The 11,071-nt window shown below is 52.2% G+C and overlaps 1 long non-coding RNA gene across 1 annotated transcript; it reads right to left on the bottom strand.

The window, feature by feature from the left end:
* Window positions 1-752: 752 nt before the first annotated feature.
* Window positions 753-8,615, bottom strand: LOC101685748. Its single transcript, XR_200519.2, has 3 exons — window positions 7,994-8,615; window positions 4,964-5,017; window positions 753-946 (listed from the first exon to the last, which is right to left on the bottom strand). It is a non-coding gene; the product is annotated as an uncharacterized LOC101685748 (long non-coding RNA).
* Window positions 8,616-11,071: the final 2,456 nt, after the last annotated feature.

Raw genomic sequence — 11,071 nt, forward strand, 5'->3', positions numbered from 1 at the left:
CAGCCTGCATATTAGGACTGTGTGTCGAATCGAGTAGGATAAGACCCAAAAGGCTTCTAGCCAAGTGTTTGGCACAGATTAAGAACACGGCGTTTAGTGAAGATTAGTTTTCCAGGTGGCGGGCCTGTGAAGAGAGGTGAGTAAGCCATGAACTCATTATCTTTGTGACTACATAGAATTACACGACTTTTCTCTGAGATGTTTGAAGTTCCCTCAAAACTCGCAATACCCACGTGGCAGCTTTTGTCGGCCCTGTCCTCCCCGGGAGGGCGAGCCCACGATGGGGACAGAGACGACACCCAGCCTTCCCTCGGTCCTGGGGTCTCACTGTCAACCCCCTGGCAGGTGTGTTCAGACTTTCTGAAAGCCAATGTGAAACTCCTATGGGGGCTTTTTGAGCCCGAGGTAAAGTCAAGGAGTAGCTCTCTTAGAACTTTCTCCTGGAAAGAAAAAAAGGTTACAGTTTTTGTTTTGTTTTGTTTTCTGTGTTTCTTCTGGTTTAGAGAGTTCCTGACGTGCTTCTTCTTGTTTTTCTTCATACTTAGGGACAGCAGAAATGATGCACAACCTCCCCATAATCGTGGGGTGCTGTGCGCTGGACCAAGTTATATTTACTGAGAAATTTTTAATAAATAAACCACAGCCATGAACCCATGCGCCCTTATAAACCAGCCGTTTCTCATGGGGAGAGTTCAGGAGATTTTATGGAGCAATACTGTGTTCTCATGAGAATTTTATTAGAAATCAGAGACTTGAAATCCATCAAGCAGGAAATTTATGAGGTTACATGGGAACTATCCATTCATTGTGACATTCTGGGTTAATTTACTTCTTCATATTATGTTGATTTACTTCGTAAATTTCAGCCCTGAACGTTGTCCTGAATTTCTCAGCAGACTCAAGCCAGCTAATTGATTTCTTGAACTTTTCACTTTCCATTTTTATCCTTAAAAGAAGATAGATAATTATTGATGGTCTATATAAGAAAGCAACTCCCCCCCCCCACATCTGTGGGAAATGCATATTGCTGGTCAGAAACGTATCCAAGCAGGTCTTTTCAAATGCCAGGGGATAAACAGAGCTTAGTGGAAAAACATTTTTATAACCACTTGCAATTCTTTACGTCTCTAACTTTTCCGCTCAATAGTTTCTTCAAATAACGTGTTTTTTTTTTTTTAATTGTGTTTTGCGAAGCACCCGGTTAAAATTTCACTTACCAAAAAAACAAAACAAAACAAAACAAAACAAAAAAAACAACTTGTTTATCATCATGTAACCCAACTTGGAAAATAGCCCAAACCCAGAATAGATGTTTGTGCCGGGGAAGTGAGAGGAAGTGTTCTAAACAAGTGTTTCGTCTGGGCCTGTTCCAGCCCTGCATTAATTGTCGTGTTAATGGTGTGAGGAAGGAGGCCAGGCGGGGACTGGCCTTGAGCAGAGGCTAGAAAGTGAGTGGTGACACAGGAACTGGGCTTCCATTAACCAGATGACCCCTTTGCTGACATTTGAGCATGTCTCCTGGGGGTAAAGTCCCCAAATTAGCTCATTCTCTTAATCTCTAAATTTAATTTTTTTTAAGATTTTATTTACTTATCTGGTGGGGGGGGGAGGGAGGCAGGGGGAGCAGTAGGAAGAGGGAGAAGGAGAGGCAGGCTCCCCGCTGAGCAGGGGAGCTCCATGCAGGTCTCCATCCCAGGACCCAGGGGTCATGACCTGCGCTGAAGGCAGAGACTTAACCCACTGAGCCACCCAGGTGCCCCAAGACCTATTTTTTTTTTTTAAAGATTTTATTTATTTATTTGACAGACAGAGATCACAAGTAGGCAGAGAGGCAGGCAGAGAGAGAGGAGGAAGCAGGCTCCCCCCTGAACAGAGAGTCCAATGCAGGGCTCGATCCCAGGACCCTCGGATCATGCCCTGAGCTGAAGGCAGGGGCTGAACCCACTGAGGCACCCCAGCACCCCAGGGAGTTAGAATTTACTGAGATGCCACAGTGGTATGGTTACTTTGTTTTAACCTTTTCTACCCAGCCATGACCCAAAGTTGCTAATTTTAGAAATAATATTTGTAAGAAAACAATCAAGAAGTCACCTGCTTGCTGGCCTCAAGTTTCTTGGTATCAGAGAATGATAGCAGCTGCCCCATCCCGGTTCTGCTCCTCTTTGAACCAGCAGAACTTAGTTGTTCTAAAAAGCCAATAACCGTTGTTGCCACTAGCTCGTCTTTCTGAGTGCTTCCCTGTGCCAGGCTCTGAGCTACGTGTATCTATCAGCACGTCTACCCCTGGAAGCTCTCTAACGTGGAGCCTTTTCCTCTCCCATTTCCCAGATGGAGAGCTTGAGGCTCAGGTTGGGGAAGCAGTCTCTCTAGGATCACACAAGCAGACGCGGGGCCCAGAATATTCGGGGGCAAGCTGCTACCTAGCTGTTGGGGGTGGGGGGGGCAGACCATTCACACAAGCTCCGCCTTCGGGAAGCTCTCATTCTGGTTTCAGGGGCAGAGGACTTGAGAGGGTAGCCAGTACTCGGGTCCGTGATGGCCCGGGGTGACCGTCATTGTGTCTGTCTGTGTGGGGGGCAGGAAGAAGCCCGGATGGGAAATAAGCCCAAGGAAAGAGGCTCCATGTCGTGTGTCATCAGGGAAGCGCAGAGGCAATCAGGGAGATGCCGCGGCGCAGCATGAGAGTGGCCCAACTCTGGGAGCACCGACGACACCAAGTCCTGGAGAGGCTGTGGAGCAATGGGGACTGTCACCCACCAATGGGGGCCTGCAGAGTGTGCCTTGGAGACAACTTGGAGACAAGTTGGCAATTTCTTACAGATTGAACCTGTTCTAACCGTACGATCTAGGGGCTGTGCTCCTTGGAACTTACCCAAAGGAGTTGAAAACTCATGTCCAGGCAAAAATCTGCACATGGATATTTATAGGGGGTTTATTCATAATTGCCCAAACTTGGATACAACCAAAAGGTCCTTCAGGAGGTGATGGATATGTCAACAGTGGTCCATCCAGACGAAGAGAACTACGGAAGAGAATCACGGCCGTAAAGAAATGAGCTATTGGGGGGACGCCTGGGTGGCTCAGTTGGTTAAGCGGCTGCCTTCGGCTCAGGTCATGATCCCAGCATCCTGGGATCGAGTCCCACATTGGGCTCCTTGCTCCGCAGGGAGCCTGCTTCTCCCTCTGACTCTTCCTTCCACTCTGTCTGCCTGTGCTCGCTCTCATTCACTCTCTCTCTGACAAATAAATAAATAAAATCTTTAAAAAAAAAAAAAAAAAAAAAAAAAAAAAAAAAAAAAAAAAAAAAAAAGAAATGAGCTATTGGGCCGCGGGAAGACGGGAGGAGCCTTAAATGCATGTCCCTCGCTAAGTGAAAGAAGCCAATCTGGGAAGGCCCTGTGGTGTGTGACTCCAACTCTCTGACGTTCCAGAAAATGCAGAACCATGGGGGCCGTACAGAGATCGGAGGCTGCCCAGGACTGGGGGGGAGGAAGGAAGGGCTAGAGCTCAGAGGGGTTTTCAGGCGGCGAAAAGGCCCCCTACGGCACCATCACGGTGGAAACACATCATTATACATCCGGGCAAACCCACAGAACATCCAACAACAAGAGTGACCTCTGGTGCAAACCACGGACTCCAGGTGATGACGACGTGTCCCCGGACGTTCATGATTCTAACAAAGGTACCGTGTGGCTCAGGACGCGGGTAGTGGGGAGACTGTGGAAGGGGGATCAGGGACCGCTGGGAAATCTCTGCACCTTCCATTCAATTTTGCTATGAACCTCTAACGGTTCTAAAAAAATTAACACTCTAAAAAACAAAACAAGGAAATAAGAACGTCCTTGACTTTAGGAAACATTCACTCCAGTGGTTTGGGAGCAGGGCACTTTGAAACAGGGCTGTACATATCAAGAAACATAAAAACAAATCAAAATGACAAATCTGGCTCATTGATGTGGAGACCATATCAACGAGTGCTGGTTAGAAGGGAAGACTGCCTGGTGGAGGAGGTCTGGAAGGGCTGGAGGGTGTGTCTGACTCATGGCCAGAGGAGGAGGTGAAGGCCAGCCCTGGACCAGAGCCTGGGCCAGACCTCTCACTCGGCCTGGGGTCTTTCCCTTGGGATTTTGGCCTCCAGATTCTTATCCCTCCCCTCCTCTGGTCTCTTGTTACGGGAATTGGTAACCAGTTGATTTGCTCTAACCCTGGGCAAGCTGTGTTTGGTGATGGACCAAGGAAAATCCCCACAGAATACAAACCAGTCTCCCAGAACATACGCAGGAAAGTGTTGCTGGCAACAATCTGTCTTTAGCAAGCAGCCTCAGAATCAGGGTCTCTTGGTCCTTCCACAGAGGTCTGAGGGCCCCGAGTGCAGACTACACATTCCATGGGTGTGGCCTCTGCAGGACCGCCAGGAAGGACCAGCAGGTGTCGGCAGGGCCTTCTTCCCTCTCCGCTGGGACATGGGATATTTCCAGCATCACACACTAAGGGAAGTCCCCCAGCTCTCAGAAGCTCTGGCCCCGAGGGAAGAGATCCAGAGAGCACCCCCTCCAGATCAGAGCGGTGCAGGGGGTGGGGGTGCCACAGCAGGGTCAGAGGGCAACGTGGTAAGTCCCCGTGGCTCTGACTGCTGCCCAAGTCTCCTCCACACCCTCTCGCCCAGCTGGGGGAGGAGCACTTCATATTTGAGATCCAAGCAGGCTCCCCATGGGCACCCTCACTGCAGAGGGTCCCCAAGCCCCTGTCACAACCTGGGCCAGGAAGGTGACCCACTTTCCACTGTCTCCTGCTTTCAACCCATTGTCTTGTTGGGGGTTGGAATGGCAAGGGTTACAGGTGGCTTCTCTCTGCCTAGAGAGAGTTCTGGAACATTTGAAAAGGCTCTGACTCAACCAGAGGCCAAAGATATGGGGGTTGAGCAGCAGTCTAGCAGTGTCTTCTAGAAAAGGTGCTGACTCACCCTTGGATTGCGGGTTTTCTCCCAAACAGCGATGTCTTCATCCAGAAGGTTGAGCTGAAAGCAGGACAGGGGTCAAAGCCATTGCACCTGATTCCCGTCAAAGAGAAAGCAGTTTCCTCACCGAGGTAGAGCTGAAACACTGGCCAGAGCCCCAGGGGATGGGGCATTCCCGCTGGAGATTAAGCTAACTTTTGCAATATGTTCCTGCCCCACAAGAGCCCGTGTTGAGCACTTAGTGCACTGGGTTTAAGAAGCATCCACAATGGTTCTGCTTCCTACCAGCTGTTTTCCTCCACAGAAGGCCATCAGGGGACACCCTCTCCCCAGAAACTTCTGGCAGCCAGGGACCTCATCCGCCCTGCTCCCCTGCATCCCCAGGGCTTACAACCATGCCCAGAATACCCTGTAGGCAATACAAGTTTACTCAAGAAAGTGATTTTCTTTTTTTAAGATTTTATTTATTTATTTGAGAGAGAGAGAGAGAGAGAGAGGCAGGCAGAGAGAGAGGGAGAAGCAGAATCCTTGCTGAGCAGGAAGCCCAATGCGGGGCTCAATCCTGGAACTCCAGGACCACGACCTGAGCTGAAGGCAGATTCTTAACCAACGTAGCCACCTAGGGGTCCCTAAAGTGATTTTTTAGTGCCTTTGACTCTGCAGTGAAGTCGTAAAGAGACCTAAGCTCTTCCTGTCATTGATGAAGAGCCTGAAGTGAGGAAAGCCCACAGAGCCCGAGGACAGAAGGCTGCCCCGCCACTAACTGAAGGGCCACGTGTGCTGGCAGCCCAGCCCTGGGGCTCAGGCTTGGGGGTGCAGCCCGTGCTGCCCAGGCCCCCTATCCCCGCCTCATCTGAGCCTCTGCAGGCCAGACTGAGTCACACAGGCAGGACATGCGACGGCACCATGAGCCCTACACTCGCACCATAGTGACCATCCTCCAGGCTCCTGGAGAAAACCAGCAGAGCGGGAAACCGAGTTCACTGTAAATTCAGCCTCTTGATTCCAAGCAAGGATCTTCATGCTTTTTCAAAAATGCTTGATTCGCCTCCCCTCAGTCCCTAAGACCTTGCCCATGACGTTGACCCCAGCACGGTCCTTTCTGGGAAGATGGAAAACGTGTGTGCAGAACCTGCTTAATTCCCCACGTCTTCCCACTGTAGAGGCTTTGGATTTTCCCTCATCCTCTCCTCGCTGTCCTGTCCCTCCCCCATACAAAAGCCCGTCTCCCAGCCGGCACGTCAGCACCCCTGCTTCGTCCTTCCCTTTCTCCCTGAGTGACCCACTTCTCTGTCTCTAGATGCTTCCCCTAAGATCCCGAGCGTCTCTGAGTGTCCACCAGGAAGATATGTCGCCCGACACCTTTCCCTCGGCCCCGCTGCTCTCCCTCCCCGAGCCTCACTACCCCCAGCTCAGCCCCACTTCTGGCTCCTTCCCAAACAGGGGCGGCCCCCCGCTGAACACCAAGAATATATTGGAACTAGAAGAAATCTCAGAGGCCACCAACCCAACACTCTCCTTTTAGGCTGCAAGATGAATGGAAGTGACATTCCTGCCCAAAGTCATAGGCGTTCAGGTGGGCTCGGAATCAGAGCCCTGACCCCCTTTCCCATTTAGGGCTTCCCAGTCCCACATGGCTTCCCCGTCCCCGGACCCCCAAAGGCAAGGTGCTCACTCCCTTGCCCACAACTCGTCTGGACCTCTGCCAGCAGCTCCCACTGCTCCCCCGTGGGCTGAATTTGCGCACTGGCCCGAGACGCTGCCCTGCACACAGACAATCCCTCACTCCCCAAAAGCTGCCCATGGTTGGTGCTTCTGACCCCAACGCTCTGCCCATGGGAAGTGATGCCGTTACTCCTTCTCTCCCACAGTGCGATGCATGGCACAGACTATCTCCTTTTGCTTCTGGAGGCTTTGCCCTTGAAATGGGGAGTCTTTCCTCTCTTGTTCCATTTCTGTAGGAATTACGACAGTGATATAAACAGATGGCCCCGGTGTTACTCGAACAGTGGAGTAAAGGGTTGAGGCAAAATACATCTTAGAATAATTTAATACCCAATTATGGGATTGTTACACATGAATATTTTCCTGATTTCCATTCAACAGCATACAGTTCCCCTTCAGGGGTCAGATTCAGCAATCCTCATCAGATGCTTCTAGCATCCTTCTAGAGGCTTGAGTTAAAGGAGCTCTCTAGGGCTGTGCCCTGGAAGAGATAACAGATGTAATAGCATCTAACTGACGATGAGGGTCAGGATTTTTATAGGAGAAATTACTCCTCAGCGGCACGTTTTCAGTCATTCATTTTTCACTGATTTCTTTAGCAAATTCTCTCTCGGTGAGGCTGAAGTCTGTCTGGATGGACCGCGAGCGCCTGGTGCCCACACCTCAGCTAGCTTCTGTCTGGACCACGGGTCAGAGAAGTCCTTTCTTCCTCTCCCTTCCCTCCTATCTCCAAGTCAGCCTTTATGTAGAAGAAGAAAGAAGAAGAAAAAGAACAATCCCAGGACACGTTTTCAGCGTCGTCATCACAGAAACCACAAGCCCTTGTGTGAAAATGTGCGACGATGCCCTTTGCCATCTCATCTTCGAACACTTCAAACGTTCCAAGATGCCTGCTTCTACTTTTGCCATCTTACGGAAAGATACATTTGTATTTGAAAGTTTACACAGTATTTGTAAAAGCAGAGCAGAAAATAAAGTACATCGATGAGGGGCGCCTGGGTGGCTCAGTCAGTATGGCGTCGGCCTTCAGCTCAGGTCAGGATCCCAGGGTGCTGCGATCGAGCCCCACATCGGGCTCTCTGCTCAGCGGGGAGCCTGCTTCTCTCTCTCTCTTCCACTCCCCCCTGCCTGTGCTCCCTGTCTCTCTAACAACAAATAAATAAATAAAATCTTTTTTAAAAAAACAAAACCATCAGTGGGCAGCAGAGACCTCCGTGGAGGGTGGGGGTGGCGGGCAGCAGGCAAATTTGAAGAAAATTCTCAGCTGTCGAGTCTCTCAGGCCTGCCGGCGGCCATGGCCAGGGCACCTACCTTGGGCCTCAGTCTCCTCGTCCACAAACTGGGCCTCCTCCAACACGTGCCCAGCAGCAAGGTTGTCGGCGAATTTGAGATCGCGTAAGTGAAGCACCTACTATGGTGTTTGGCATATGACATCTATAATAAATATTCATGACAGAAAAACCCGAAAGGCAAAAGAAAAAAACTTGGTTGAAATACTTGAGCGAGAAACACTAGTTTCTTCCTCTGTGGGTTATCCACGCTTCGCCCATCGGCAGGGGGTTCCAGCCACGACCAGCTCCCACACCCCCCATACAGGTCAAGAAAAGGCTGCCCCGTCTGGGTTGGGTCCCGCTCCCCCTGTCCCCTCAGCCGGAATTCCTGTCACAAAATACAACTTCCACGGCTGTGCCCCGTGGCCGCTTTGTCACAAACCAGAAGATTCCGTATGTGCTTCCACCATCCCCCGACGGATTTGCGGATCCGGTTCTCCAATCAGTTGGTCTTCCTCCGTGCACGTAGGGCTTCGTTTTCCACCAGGCCGTGCTCGCTTCGCAGCACATATACTAAAATTGGAACGTTTTCCACTGGGACCCCGATTTCAAAGGATCCATGGGGCCTGGGCCCTTTGCCAGAGAACCACACAAATGAGGCCTGGAACTCTTCTCACAAAACCTAACCAAAACGTCCCCCTGGCCGAGGGCCGGGTGTCAGCTGGAACGCAGGAGCTGGGACGAGGGCCGACCGCGCGAGGAGCAGCCGCGGGGACACCCGGACGAGGGGCTGTCCCGGTGCCTGCCCGAGAGCGGCCAGGAAACGCTTCCTCGGAACTGCGTGAACACGGACGGCACCTCAAGCAGGTGTCCGTGCAGGTGCACAGAATTTCCCGGCCCTTCTCAGCCCCTCCACGGGCGTCCTGGCCTCTGTGCAGCCAAGCTCTTAGGGGTGGCCTTGTGGGGCCCCTCTTTCTGCTCAGTGTCTTGGGAGTTCTGGCAAATCGTCTGGGCCCCACAGATGCGACACTGGAGTAGTCAAACCCCACCATGGGGCCCTATTCATGCATGGGGCTAACGTGCAAAGAGAAACCTCACAAGGCCGATATGGGGGCGGCTCTGGGCTTGAATTCACGGGGAGGGTCCAGGAAGCTCCCTGGGGGAGGAGAAGAGGAGATTGGAACAACCAAACCTTCTCTCTCAGCGATGGGGGGTTTTTTGGCGGCAGCGGTGGGGGTGGGAGGCTGTGCTCACGTACACAGGTGACTGGGACCACCTAGGATCAGGCCATGACTGTCCGTCACATTCAGTCATAATCGTGGCTGTAGTTTAGGGCACACACGCAGCGTCCCAATCTATTCCTCAAACTGGTCCTACTCTCCCCATTTTGTAGATACCAAAACGGCTGTTTAGGAAAACCCAGGGATTCATCCAATGTCCCAAGGCGGCAGTTGGCAGAATCAGAAACAGAGCCAAGTCCGTCTGACCATTTGCCCTTCTCCTCGCCAACCGCCAGCGGCTCCTCATGGCCCCCCGAGTATCACCCCATTTTCCCGGACACACTCGCCGTCCTCCACAACACCGAGGGTGTGCACGTTCACGTCTTCTGCCCGAGGTGACCTGCAGCTCCTCTCAGCTTTACTTATCATGCTCTACGGATTCTCGAAAACCCTCTGAGGGATCCTCCCAGCCCGGGTTGAAGCCACGTGGCGGCCACGAAGGCACGTGCTCGCCACGAGCCGAGGCTGCCGCCGTGGCTCCTCCCCCCGGAAAGCATGTTACTAGGCAGCATTTTCAGCCACGTCTCATCTGTATTAGGTGTTTAAATATTGGGGAAATTGGAGAATTGAGATTTTAGACAAAGATTTGATTATCTGCGTCTGAAAAAAAAAAAAAGGGCCAAAACGCACAGTGGTTTTAACAGAACCCCTTCTCGCTGGGATAGTCATCAGGGCTTTGGGCAAAGGTCCTGACTCTCCTCTCCTTCCCGTTATATGGAGGTCAGGCGTGGCTGTGGAGGTGCCGCGGCCAGTGACATGTGAAAGTGGAGGAGAGTGTGTGGCCCTTCTGGATGGGAGCTCCAGGGAGCGCCACGGCCAGGCCGGTGCTCAGGATGGCGGTTCCTGGAGAGCCCCTGGACCACCTCGCCAGCACTGGTGGGCCAGATGATGACCCTGCAGGCCACACCCCGAGCTCGATCACAGCAGCCCGAGAGGGGAGTCCCCCGGCCCGCCCCACTCCCCTCCCCCCTGCCAGCCGGCATGCGGTGCTCCGTTCTGTGCCTCTTGAAAAAAACGAGGGCCGTTTCCTGAAACAAAACCAGGAGACCTCAGCCAAGCCAGTCAGTAATTCCTCCCACTTGCAGTCCGCCTCGGTGCCAATGTGGAAAACTACTAGGCTGGAGGGAACTTTCCCCTCTCGCAGCGTTCGTATTTGGTCTATAGGAAAGGTCACAGGGACCCCAGGGAGGCTGTGCTGCCCGAGAGCTGGTCCTTACCTGCACCCATCCCTCCGCCCCCACCAGAAAACCCTGCTTCCCAATGGCATGCTTATCCTTCCTTTTTTTGGTCTTTTTCCAGTCCCATGAGCTGAAGCAATTTTTAGGGGAAAGACATTGATTACAAAGGACAACTCTAGTGATCGGATGTGAAGATTAATGAGGAGGAAATGCCCCCGGCGCATGGGCCAGGGGTGAGTGAGGTCTCAAAAAGGTAGCGACAGCCAAGAGGTAGAAACAGCCCACGCGTGCATCCAGGTTGGAAGGATAAACAGGATGTGGGGTCGCCCGACAGCAGAGTGTGAATGAGCCTTGGAAAGGAATGGGATCCCGACACCTGGCCCAGCACGGATGAGCCTCGAGGATACCATGCCCAGTGACAGATGCCCGTGGGGTCAGGAGAGGTGCTGTGTGATTGCACTTATACGAGGTCCCTGGCGTAGCCTAATTTTAGGGACAGAAAACAGAGCAGAGCTCTCCAGGGGCTGACAGAGGGGGAATGCAGCGTCCGTGGGTAGTGGGAACAGTTTCAGTTCTAGAAAATGGAAAAGTTCAGGCAGTGGACGACGGTGATGGCTGACCAGCAATGAGACTGTGCCGAGTGCCACTGAACTAAAAACT

Source organism: Mustela putorius, unplaced genomic scaffold, assembly GCF_011764305.1.
Source record: "Mustela putorius furo isolate JIRA1106 unplaced genomic scaffold, ASM1176430v1.1 tig00000905_pilon_pilon_pilon, whole genome shotgun sequence".
In the NCBI taxonomy this organism is placed as follows: Eukaryota; Metazoa; Chordata; class Mammalia; order Carnivora; family Mustelidae; genus Mustela; species Mustela putorius.